The sequence below is a fragment of the Podarcis cretensis genome (genome assembly GCF_951804945.1).
Source record: "Podarcis cretensis genome assembly, chromosome: 4".
NCBI classification, from domain to species: Eukaryota; Metazoa; Chordata; class Lepidosauria; order Squamata; family Lacertidae; genus Podarcis; species Podarcis cretensis.
Genome location: NC_137173.1, coordinates 89,181,080 through 89,191,329, shown reverse-complemented (window position 1 = coordinate 89,191,329; position 10,250 = coordinate 89,181,080). Strand labels below are relative to the sequence as shown.

The window sequence follows — 10,250 nt, the reverse complement described above, 5'->3', positions numbered from 1 at the left end:
TTTTATGTAATTTACCAAACAACATTCCAGTTTTCCTGTTTATGAATTATTTTAAGCAGCCCATTCAAAGGATACCATTTTACGGAGTTAAAAATCATGCCGTTTAATTGAAATAATGATTAGGCATGGCTAGAGCAGATATTGCTGGCTACAGAGTGTTTCTTTCAGACATGGCTCTGTGAAGTTGGTATTTTAAGAAGTAAATCAAGGCAAGGCACTAAAATGGTCATCTATTACTGTAACATAGATATGAAATGACTTAAGAACTTTACAGTAGTGTTTGACCAATAGACTGCACAATAATTGGCTAACCATCTCATATGGCTTCTACAATACTGAAATGCAGAAACTGTGCAGTACAGCATAGAGTGTATCTTTATGATAATATTGATGTTCCTACTTTTATCAGGGGTGGTTTGCCTCAACCCCATTGGCATTGGAAGAGACTTGAGTTGGCCTCTCCAGGAGGAGGGGGGTCAGCACATGGGTTCAATGCCTAGTGGGAAGGGGCAATCTAGACAATATTTATGTCTGCTCTGCCTCCTCTTCCTTCTAAAGTTGCACTGTCCTTCTTCCATCCATCTGCAATGTGGCTTTGGTGCTGAGTAGGAATTTTTGGAGAGTCCTGATAGACACTTGGAATTTCCTTCTTTGACCCACTGCACACTGTAGGGCTCTGTTCTATTGATTTGGTTCAATTGATCTGTTTGGAAAGTAATCCAAGCAGGGAAGGGAAGATATCATGTCATTGCCCACCTGTTGTACTATTGTATTATGAGGCATTCTTGACTTACCAACTACAGCCTGGGGGTTTGGGGTTGTGTAAAGGTAAAGGTAAAGGGACCTCTGACCGTTAAGTCCAGTCTCAGATGACTCTGGGGTTGCAGCGCTCATCTCACTTTATTGGCCGAAGGAGCCAGAGTTTGTCAGCAGACAGATTCTGGGTCATGTGGCCAGCATGACTAAGCCGCTTCTGGCGATTCAGTGCAGCACACAGAAATGCTGTTTACCTTCCTGCCAGAGCGGTACCTATTTGTCTACTTGCACTTTGACATGCTTTCGAACTGCTAGGTTGGCAGGAGCAGGGACCAAACAACAGGAGCTCCTCCTGTCGCAGGGATTCAAACCACCAACCTTCTGATCAGCACGCCCTAGGATCTGAAGTTGAGACCACAGTGCTACCCGAGTCCCACGGGGTTGTGTACTTGGGCACAACTTAAGGCCTGATGTTCATACCTTAGTGAAAGCTGGAGCCATGTTGGGTTCACAACCCAAGGCTCAGGTAGCAAGGAAAGGGAATCCTCTCTCAATTCTTGGCTGGAGGACCAACTATGTGGTGGCTTTCATGCCCATGGTGGGGAGAAATGTTTCCTTCATACACCTGCCCACACTTAATGATTTGGCTTATTTTGCAGATACTCTAATTTGTTATATTTAAATAAATATAACCTTGTTTTTTTCCAATATGCTATGTTGAGTATTCTTTCAGGTTGTGTTTGTGTTTGAAGACTGAGAATTGTTGAATCTTGGACATTGCTGTCCTGTCTAATAGCCTTTGTCTATTTTTCTTCAACTACAAAAATTTGCTGCTGTAGTTTGTGGCCGACAAAATAAGCTATCCTAGTTATGCAGAGCAGTAAATGATTCTGACCCAGAACTTCCGTAAGGGTTGGGAAATATTGCCTGTAGGTGAGCGGGTTTCCCTAGTTTTCTTGTGTTATTTTCTCTGCAGTTTTCTTATACCTTGAGTTCTATTCTGGTTGCTGTCCAGCAAGAAAAGATAATTTAGCTGGGAGGAGTCAGGAGAACCCCCAGAACCCAATTTGTGGTGAGGCTGCAATCTAAACCCATTTTGTGCCCAGCTTGGGGGGGGGGGCATTTTGTTTGGTCAGAAGTGTCTCTCCAACCAGAGTAATGCCAGTGTCACTCCACCAGTATGGACTCTTTTCCACCCACTAGGCAGAAGTGTTTCTGGTGGAATCCTGGTGGTGGCAGTTCATTGATCACTCTGAAATTGGATGTTCTGGGGTGTAGTGAGAAAGGACTAAACTAGCCTGGATCCCAAGTCGGCCCCAATGTGATCGCTTGACAGTATCAAACCTGAAAGTTGTGCTAGCTCCAGAGACTTACCTCCCCACACTTTCTCCCCTGGATTGTTTGAATAACAGTCTCCAGAGATTTAGGTGCTCCATTAAGCCCAGCTGGAGTTTGGATTGCACTGTTAACCAGAGGTATCAACAATCATAGAAAATTGAGTTGTTGGGCAAGGTAACAGAAGAGGCATATGTGAACAATAGTTTCATGCAGACAGAATGTCAAATACCTTCATATGAAGGTGGTACCCGTTCCTTTAACTTAAATCCCTAAATTGTTCTGGACACATGCTTTCCTTGTAAAGCTTTTTTACCCTTCTCTGGTCCTGATGTGTAATTTGAATTGTCCCTGCTGAGTTTTATGCACACATTTACTCTGCATCACTATGATGATATGATTCTTTTGTTGCTGCTATTGTAAAATATGAGTAAATTTTCAATGAAAATATAGATTGCTCTTTAGTAAAATAAAATAAAATAAAATAAAAAGATAACCTACCCTGTAATTCCATAACTCCTGGTTTTGCAGCCTGCTTGAGACTGCAAAAAAGAAAATGAAAAGCCACAGGGACATTGTCAAGCATCTGCCAAGCCAAGATAATTCCTATGTTTGGCTTGGTGGGCCAAAAGTTATGAAAGACTGTAATACAAAGGAGTATTGATAAGCTCTTTGTATAGAATCTTTAGGAACAATCATATGTGGGATCCGTTTTTTGTCTGAATGATATATCCTATCATTATCTACATTTCTGGATGACAATCTGCAAGAGGTGACTATTTTTATACTTGCTGAAATATTCATGCAACTATTTAAGAGTTTGTCAGCTTCATAGTGAGAAAGAAACATTTCTATTGCCCTCTTCAGGTGTCACCATTAGGGAGCACAATACTATCGCAAGAAATTGGCATAAAGCAAGCCAGTATACATTAAGCCAGCATTAAGGTATCAAGGTATTGAGGTATTAAGGTATGGTCTGAAGCTCAACATCAAAAAAAGAAGATCGTGGCCACTGGTCCCATCACCTCCTGGCAAATAGAAGGGGAAGAAATGGAGGCAGTGAGAGATTTTACTTTCTTGGGCTACATGATCACTGCAGATGGTGACAGCAGCCACAAAATTAAAAGACGCCTGCTTCTTGGGAGAAAAGCAATGACAAACCTAGACAGTATCTTAAAAAGCAGAGACATCACCTTGCCAACAAAGGTCCGTATAGTTAAAGCTATGGTTTTCCCAGTAGTGATGTATGGAAGTGAGAGCTGGACCATAAAGAAGGCTGATCGCCGAAGAATTGATGCTTTTGAATTATGGTGCTGGAAGAGACTCTTGAGAGTCCCATGGACTGCAAGAAGATCAAACCTATCCATTCTTACGGAAATCAGCCCTGAGTGCTCACTGGAAGGACAGATCCTGAAGCTGAGGCTCCAATACTTTGGCCACCTCATGAGAAGAGAAGACTCCCTGGAAAAGACCCTGATGTTGGGAAAGATGGAGGGCACAAGGAGAAGGGGACGACAGAGGATTAGATGGTTGGACAGTGTACTTGAAGCTACCAGCATGAGTTTGACCAAACTGCGGGAGGCAGTGGAAGACAGGAGTGCCTGGCGTGCTCTGGTCCATGGGGTCACGAAGAGTCGGACACGACTAAACGACTAAACAACAACAACAAGGTATCAAAGATCCAAACCTTATACAGGGCAGGGGAAGCGTGCTGGTAGAGGGAAAACAGAACTAAGATAGTGTTATCTGTGTGGTTGTCAGGTCATGTGACTGAGCTGAATGGGCTTTAGGGTGTGACCCAATTCCTGCCTGTCTGGTCCAGTCTTTACCATGCTTCTGAAATGCCCCATTTAAAGGAGCTACGATTGCCTCAGTTCAGCCAGCTTTGGCTCACCTGGTTGAGCCCCGGCTGAACTGGGTAGTAAACAAGTTCTGCCAGCATATCTCAGGCTGAGCCACAGTTGGGGACTTAATGTCAGCCAAGCCCAGTTGAGGCAGAGATCCACTGCATCCAATCAATCTTGGTGGTCAATCTTGCCAAAATGTTGCCCCCTTGGTAGTGAATTCAACACTTAAGAAAAAGGAGTGAACAATGGGGATGAGTATGCAAGTTCTATCTCAAAATGTAGACATTTTGGTTGCCTTCTAAATTTTGGATAGTGTCAGGGAAATGAAGAGGAGGAGGAATGGTGGAGGTCTCCTTCCCCCTTCTCCCATAGCTTCCAGAGAGGAGGAAGGCAGTCTCGAATTACAGCAGGGATTTGAGGAAAATAACAGCTCAGAGGCAGGCAAACAGCAGAGTTATGGGGTGTTAAGAGAAGGAGGAGGGGAGGCAGAACCACTAGCTGACACATCATGGGGCAGCATAACCGACCCCACTTCTCCCAAAATGCAGCGTTCGTTACGGGTGCAAGAACAGAGAGCACAGAGAAAGTTGTACACGGCATGTGTTGTTGCTAGAGGGGGAGGGGGAGGAGCTCAGTGCGAGCAACTCCATCATTGAGGAATGACTTGAATTCTTTGCTTCTCACCATGATAATGATAATTATAGTAATTTATTATTTGTACCCCACCCATCTGGCTGGGTTTCCCCAGCCACTCTGGGCAGCTTCCAACAAAGATTACACATTAAAAACTTCCCTGAACAGGGCTGCCTTCAGATGTCTTCTAAATGTCAGGTAGTTGTTTATCTCTTTGACATCTGATGGGAGGGCATTCCACAGGGTGGGCGCCACTACCGAGAAGGCACTCTGCCTGGTTCCCTGTAGCTTTGCTTCTCGCAATGAGGGAACTGCCAGAAGGCCCTCGGCGCTGGACCTCAGCATCCGGGCAGAATGATGGGGGTGGAGACGCTCCTTCAGGTATACTGGGCCAAGGCCGTTTAGGGCTTTAAAGGTCAACACCAACACTTAATCATATGTAGGAACTTTCTTGTTTCCTCCCTGCTTCTTGGTGCCATTGGGGGGGAGGGAGAGGAGTCCTCAAGCCTGACAGATAGCAATTATCTGCCTTGGGGAACTTCTTGTACTTCTCCATGTATTTTGGAACTCCAGGAAATGCGGGTTTCCTCCATGAGTACAGAGGGGGTTCCAACGGCATACAGGCAACCTTCACAAGTGGGAGGATGACCATTATGATAATGGGGTTGGAGCTAAAGCATTCATCCCTGTTGCCCCTGCACAGTGACACGCAAGAAGGGCTGCTGATAATGTTTAGGTTCACAGAATCACAGACTTGGAGAGCTGGCAAGGACCATGATGGTCATCTAGTCCAACTCCCTGTGATGCAGAAATCTTACACCCAACATTGGGCTCAAATCCACAATCTTGAAATTAAGAGTTTCTTGCTCTACTGATTGAGCTGTCCTTCAGGTTATAGGATTGATCAATATTTTCTCATTTTTAAATTCATTGGACAGATGGGTCCTAGGCAGATGTGCCTGCCACTTATTCAGGGAATAGCGTTTGAATAATATAAAAAATGTGTGTGCCAATCATTTGATCATTCTATGATTGATGTGCATAAATCCCACCAGGTGCTCCTATCAGGAAGCAAGGGAAAAACAAGGACACAGCTCTGTGAAATGACTTTTTTATTTTTGTGTCTGAACTACTATGATTGTAGACTTCGAAGTGACTGAAATGTAAACTATCTAGCCTTCCCTGCCGGCAGAGTAGGACGTGTGATTCTTCTATGCTTCCAGTTACACAATTTAGCTTACAAAACCAGCCAAAGTGTTGGTTCCCCACAACTGCTACAATCAAAAGATCTCTGGGAACACTGGTCTTTGAGCTTTGTTACTTTGACCCTACAGGAACCTAGATTCATGTGGATACGAATATTGAGGTGGCTAGTATGAGGTGACTAGATGGGTAGAAAATTGTTTCAGTTACCATTTAAAAAGAGTTTCTGAAACAATACGTGAACCAAAACAAACCCATCCTTCAAAATTCTCAGTTCTCTGAATTTTGAAATATAGTTTGCCAGTCATGCAATGAAAAATACTGTTTATTAGATGCATATATTCATGAAAATAACATAAAAATGTATTGTTTTAGGGGACAGTGTCCATACAGATGTGTATATTAGGAGAAATTCACTGATGAATTTTCATAAGAAGTGTTTTTATTTTTATTTTTTAAAAAATCACAAACTGATGTGGAAATGTGGATAATTGAACTTAAGATTGGGAAGAGTGCCAACTGATTCATCGATCCCTACACTCTGTATTGTCTTTTTAAATATTACAAACCCACCTTGTCATTACTCCTCCTCCACCCTGAAGGGCACAACATATACATAGATTTGTTTCAGGGCTTGGATCAGTGGCGTTGTGTGGGATGCCAGCACCCAGGGGAAGGGAGGGAAATGGAAGGTGTATGCATGTACATTCAACTGCCTGACAGTGTCCGCATCACCCAGGAGATCACAGCCATAGAGATAAGCAAAGAAGAGTCATTCCATTGTCTGGAGAGGTCACTTCCTTGTTCACACAGAGAAGCCTTTTTCAGTGGAGCCCAGTGACAGAAGCACTTAGCTGTATTGAGGCAGCACTGGGTGCTGGAATTTTGCATCTCTGATAATTTTGGACCCAGAGCAACCACCCCTGTGCCCCCATGCTATGCCATTGGCTTGGACACATCATATCTCAACACTGTAAACTATGAAGGAACTTCTTGTAATTAAGGAGGACTATTCCTCGGTAATCAATTCTTTACAAAGAGAGCTGCAACCTACCTTTCATTGCTTTTTGCTAAACTTTGAGAGAAGTGAGCTAAAACCATCTATCACGAGCCCTGGATTATATCAGCCTGAATCCAATAATTTTATCATGTGTACTTATCGTAGGGTCACCTTCAAAAACAGAACAATGAGAAAGCTTACTGCTTCAAACCAGTGCTGGGCTGAAAGTTATCCAAGCAAAGTTCACCTCCTTCACTTTCATCATCCACCAACAACTGTGTTTTTCTGAAGGGCAACAACAGCAGTTTTTGTTCAGGGTAGTCCCTATGTTGTTGTTATCATCCCAGAAGGCTCGTTTCCATAAATGTCATATCATGACATAGCCATAGCTGTCAAGCGTCCCTTATTTGGAGGGACAGTCCCTTATTCCAGCGCCATGTCCCGCTGCTGTCTCTTATTGATGGATGTCCCTTAAATGTCCCTTAAATGATGTCCCCTAAATTTCAAAGGAAACAGCTCCTCTCCCTCCCTTCCTGCCGGCCAGGAGGAGGGAGGCTCCAACTGTGTTGCTTGGCTGTGTTGCTCACCCAATAAGAAGTCTAAGAACGACTGGGGGATGGAGCTTGCATGCCTTGTGCTGATCAAATCATCTGTGTTGCCTGGGGACTCGCCTTTGCTCAGCGCTTCCCAGCAGAGAGGTGACGGTGGTTTTCCCTGAGGCTTTGTTTGGCTGCTGGCTGGGCTTTCTGCCTTTGGCTCAGAGGGGCTCAGAAGTTGAACATACCTGTGCTGAGTGCTCGGATCGGAATCAGATGGATACGTCCTCAACGGCCCACTCACCCTTGCCGGCGAAAAGGTCTGTCTGGATCGGGGGCACATGGTGGGGGAAAAGGAAAGGAGATCTCGTGGGAGGGGGGGCTTTTGAATTTGTTTTGGAGGCTCCTTCGATTGACTTATGGGGGGAAAGAAAGGAGCTGGTTGACTAAAATGGTGGGTGACTGGCGATCTTGTGGCGAGGGGGGGAGGCTGTGTGTGTGTGTGGCTAGTAAATGCAAGCTGAGGGGTTTTTTGAATGCTGGACGCCATTTTGTTGAACGTGCTGCTGCAAACTTTGCAGTGCAAAGCCAGGCCAGGGAGCCATCTTAAGTTGAGGCTGCATAGGCCTTGTGGTGCATGTGATTCAGATTCTATTCAGTTGAACCTCTGGTTACAAAGTTGGTTGGATAGTGTTCTCGAAGCTACCAGCATGAGTTTGACCAGACTGCAGGATGACAGGAAGACTGGAGTGCCTGGAACAGGTGAGGCTGCAGGTCCCTTATTTTGGCTGCTGATCCCTTATTTTCAAGGCTGCTGGTCCCTTATTTTCAAATCTGTAAGTTGACAGCTATTGACATAGCTGCTTGCACCAGGAGCCTCAGGGAAGAAAATATCAGCCCCCAGGGAATCACTGCCATTTCCACCATCACTAAAGTCCTGTCCCTAATACTTTTGCACCAATTCAGCCACCAAAGAATCACCAAAATCTTCTGCCCCCATTAACACCACCTGTGAATCAGTGGCAAAAATTGAGAGAGTGTTTTACAAAAGCTCTCCATAACACAAAATGCTCTCTCTGCATCCTCTGTGCGGTAGCTTGGCAACATATCTTTTTATCCCTTCCAGAAATCATATATCAGAAAAAATAAAAATAAAAAGCCTAAACAACTTTTACCATACTTTTCAGTTTAGGCAATCACAAACTTTCAGACATGAAAATACTTCAGAGAGAAACTGAAAAACAAGAGAAAATATCTGAATGTAGAGGCTGAATGCTCTAATACTTCATGTATCGATTCTTATGAAACAACTTTTCACCTGTTTAATGGAACAATTAAAACCTGTTTCTTTGGTCACATATTATTTACATATAAATCTATTAAACCAACTCTCACCCTCTAATACAGTGGCACCTCGGTTCTCAAACATCTCCATTGATGAATATTTTGGAACCAGAACGCTGAAAACTGAGAAGTAAATTCTTCCATTTTCAAACGCGCCGTTTCAAAGTCAAACGGCTTGTGCTGTGTGTTTTTCAGTTTTCTCAACTGAATTTTCACACAGCCCTTTGTGCCTCGGTTTTCGAACATTTCGGAACTCGAACGGTCTTCTGGAATGGTTTACGTTCAAGAACTGAGGTACCCCTGGTTTGAACAAAGTTTTGTTTAGTGTTTTTTTTTCTTTTTTCACATTGCAGAATGCTCTTGTATTTTCTATCCCAAACTTCCCTTTGAAAGGTTCCTAATCCCTATTTTAACCATTTCCTAATGTCTCCCCCCGGGGGTTTAAATTATGTTAAATTATGCAATATGTGCAAATGCTTGACAAAACATTTTTAAAAGGTTATGCACACAGTATTAGGGTTCTGGGCAGCACAGTTGCTGTTCTGGATTAGCAGTAATAAGTCCTTGTATAAAGAAATATATTGATATGATGTATTATTGCTTCTAATCTAGACCAGCAGCTGTGCCAAGCCATCCAGAAACCTGATCTTGTTTCTTGAATTCAGGTAATTGGTAGATTTTAAGGCCATAGGGCAACCTTGGAGGTATCTAGCATTAACAAATTGAATGCTGTATTCTAATAGCTCACCCAAAAGACCTGTTTGGGGGTGCAGACTTTCCAGCCAGTGCTATTCAATAAAATATGTCGTGCTAACATTGTTGTATCCTAAAAAATAAAAGGCTATGAGGAATAAAATAGTTTTATTATACTAAATGAGGAAATTGTCATATGCTATATTGTGCAGACATGGATGAATACCAGGAAATTGGGATTTCACAGTACAAGCATGTGTTGGCTCCAATACAATGCCTTAGATGAGTTTACTTGACAGCGTAAGAGGGTTCTATATTTGCTACACACTTCAGGCAAAGGTAGAATTTCATGGATGTCTTTCAAATATAAGTGTGCTAAGCAAATAGACAAAGAGCAGGAAAATCTGCTGCATAATGTGGTGGTTTGCTCCTTTCTTCTTAGCCACTTGCTTTGTAACAAAAAGTAATTAAAGTAGTATTGGGCGAAATGTTCCTATTTGAAAAGAAAAGTATCCATAGTAGAAGCCTGTCCTATGCTTTTCACCTCTAACCATGCAACTTGTCTGTCAGAAATAGAAAGATGAAGGAAGTGATTAGTTAAGGAAGCCTCACTTCCTCTTGAATTTTATTTATTTATGTTCAATATTTTTATGCTCCTTTTCTTTTCACAAAAGCCCATTCGAACTGGATCACAGAAATAAAGTGTGTGTGTGTAAAATCATATACAATATAAAACTATTCAGTTTTATTTATTCTAAGCAGCTGAGGCTTGATTCAGGGTTAAGCTATATGTGACATGAAATTCAAAATGCACGAACTGTAGATACGTGAATCTTTTAAAACCCCAAGCAGCAGGTGGAGAAACAGAAACTGCCAATACTCTAGCTGAAATAATGGGAGGTG

The 10,250-nt window shown here is 42.9% G+C and overlaps 1 long non-coding RNA gene across 1 annotated transcript; it reads right to left on the bottom strand.

Moving 5' to 3' along the window:
* Positions 1 to 414: 414 nt before the first annotated feature.
* On the bottom strand, positions 415 to 6,473 carry LOC307214531. Its single transcript, XR_013838195.1, has 3 exons — positions 6,348 to 6,473; positions 2,593 to 2,633; positions 415 to 703 (listed from the first exon to the last, which is right to left on the bottom strand). It is a non-coding gene; the product is annotated as an uncharacterized lncRNA (long non-coding RNA).
* Between the last annotated feature and the right edge of the window lie 3,777 nt (positions 6,474 to 10,250).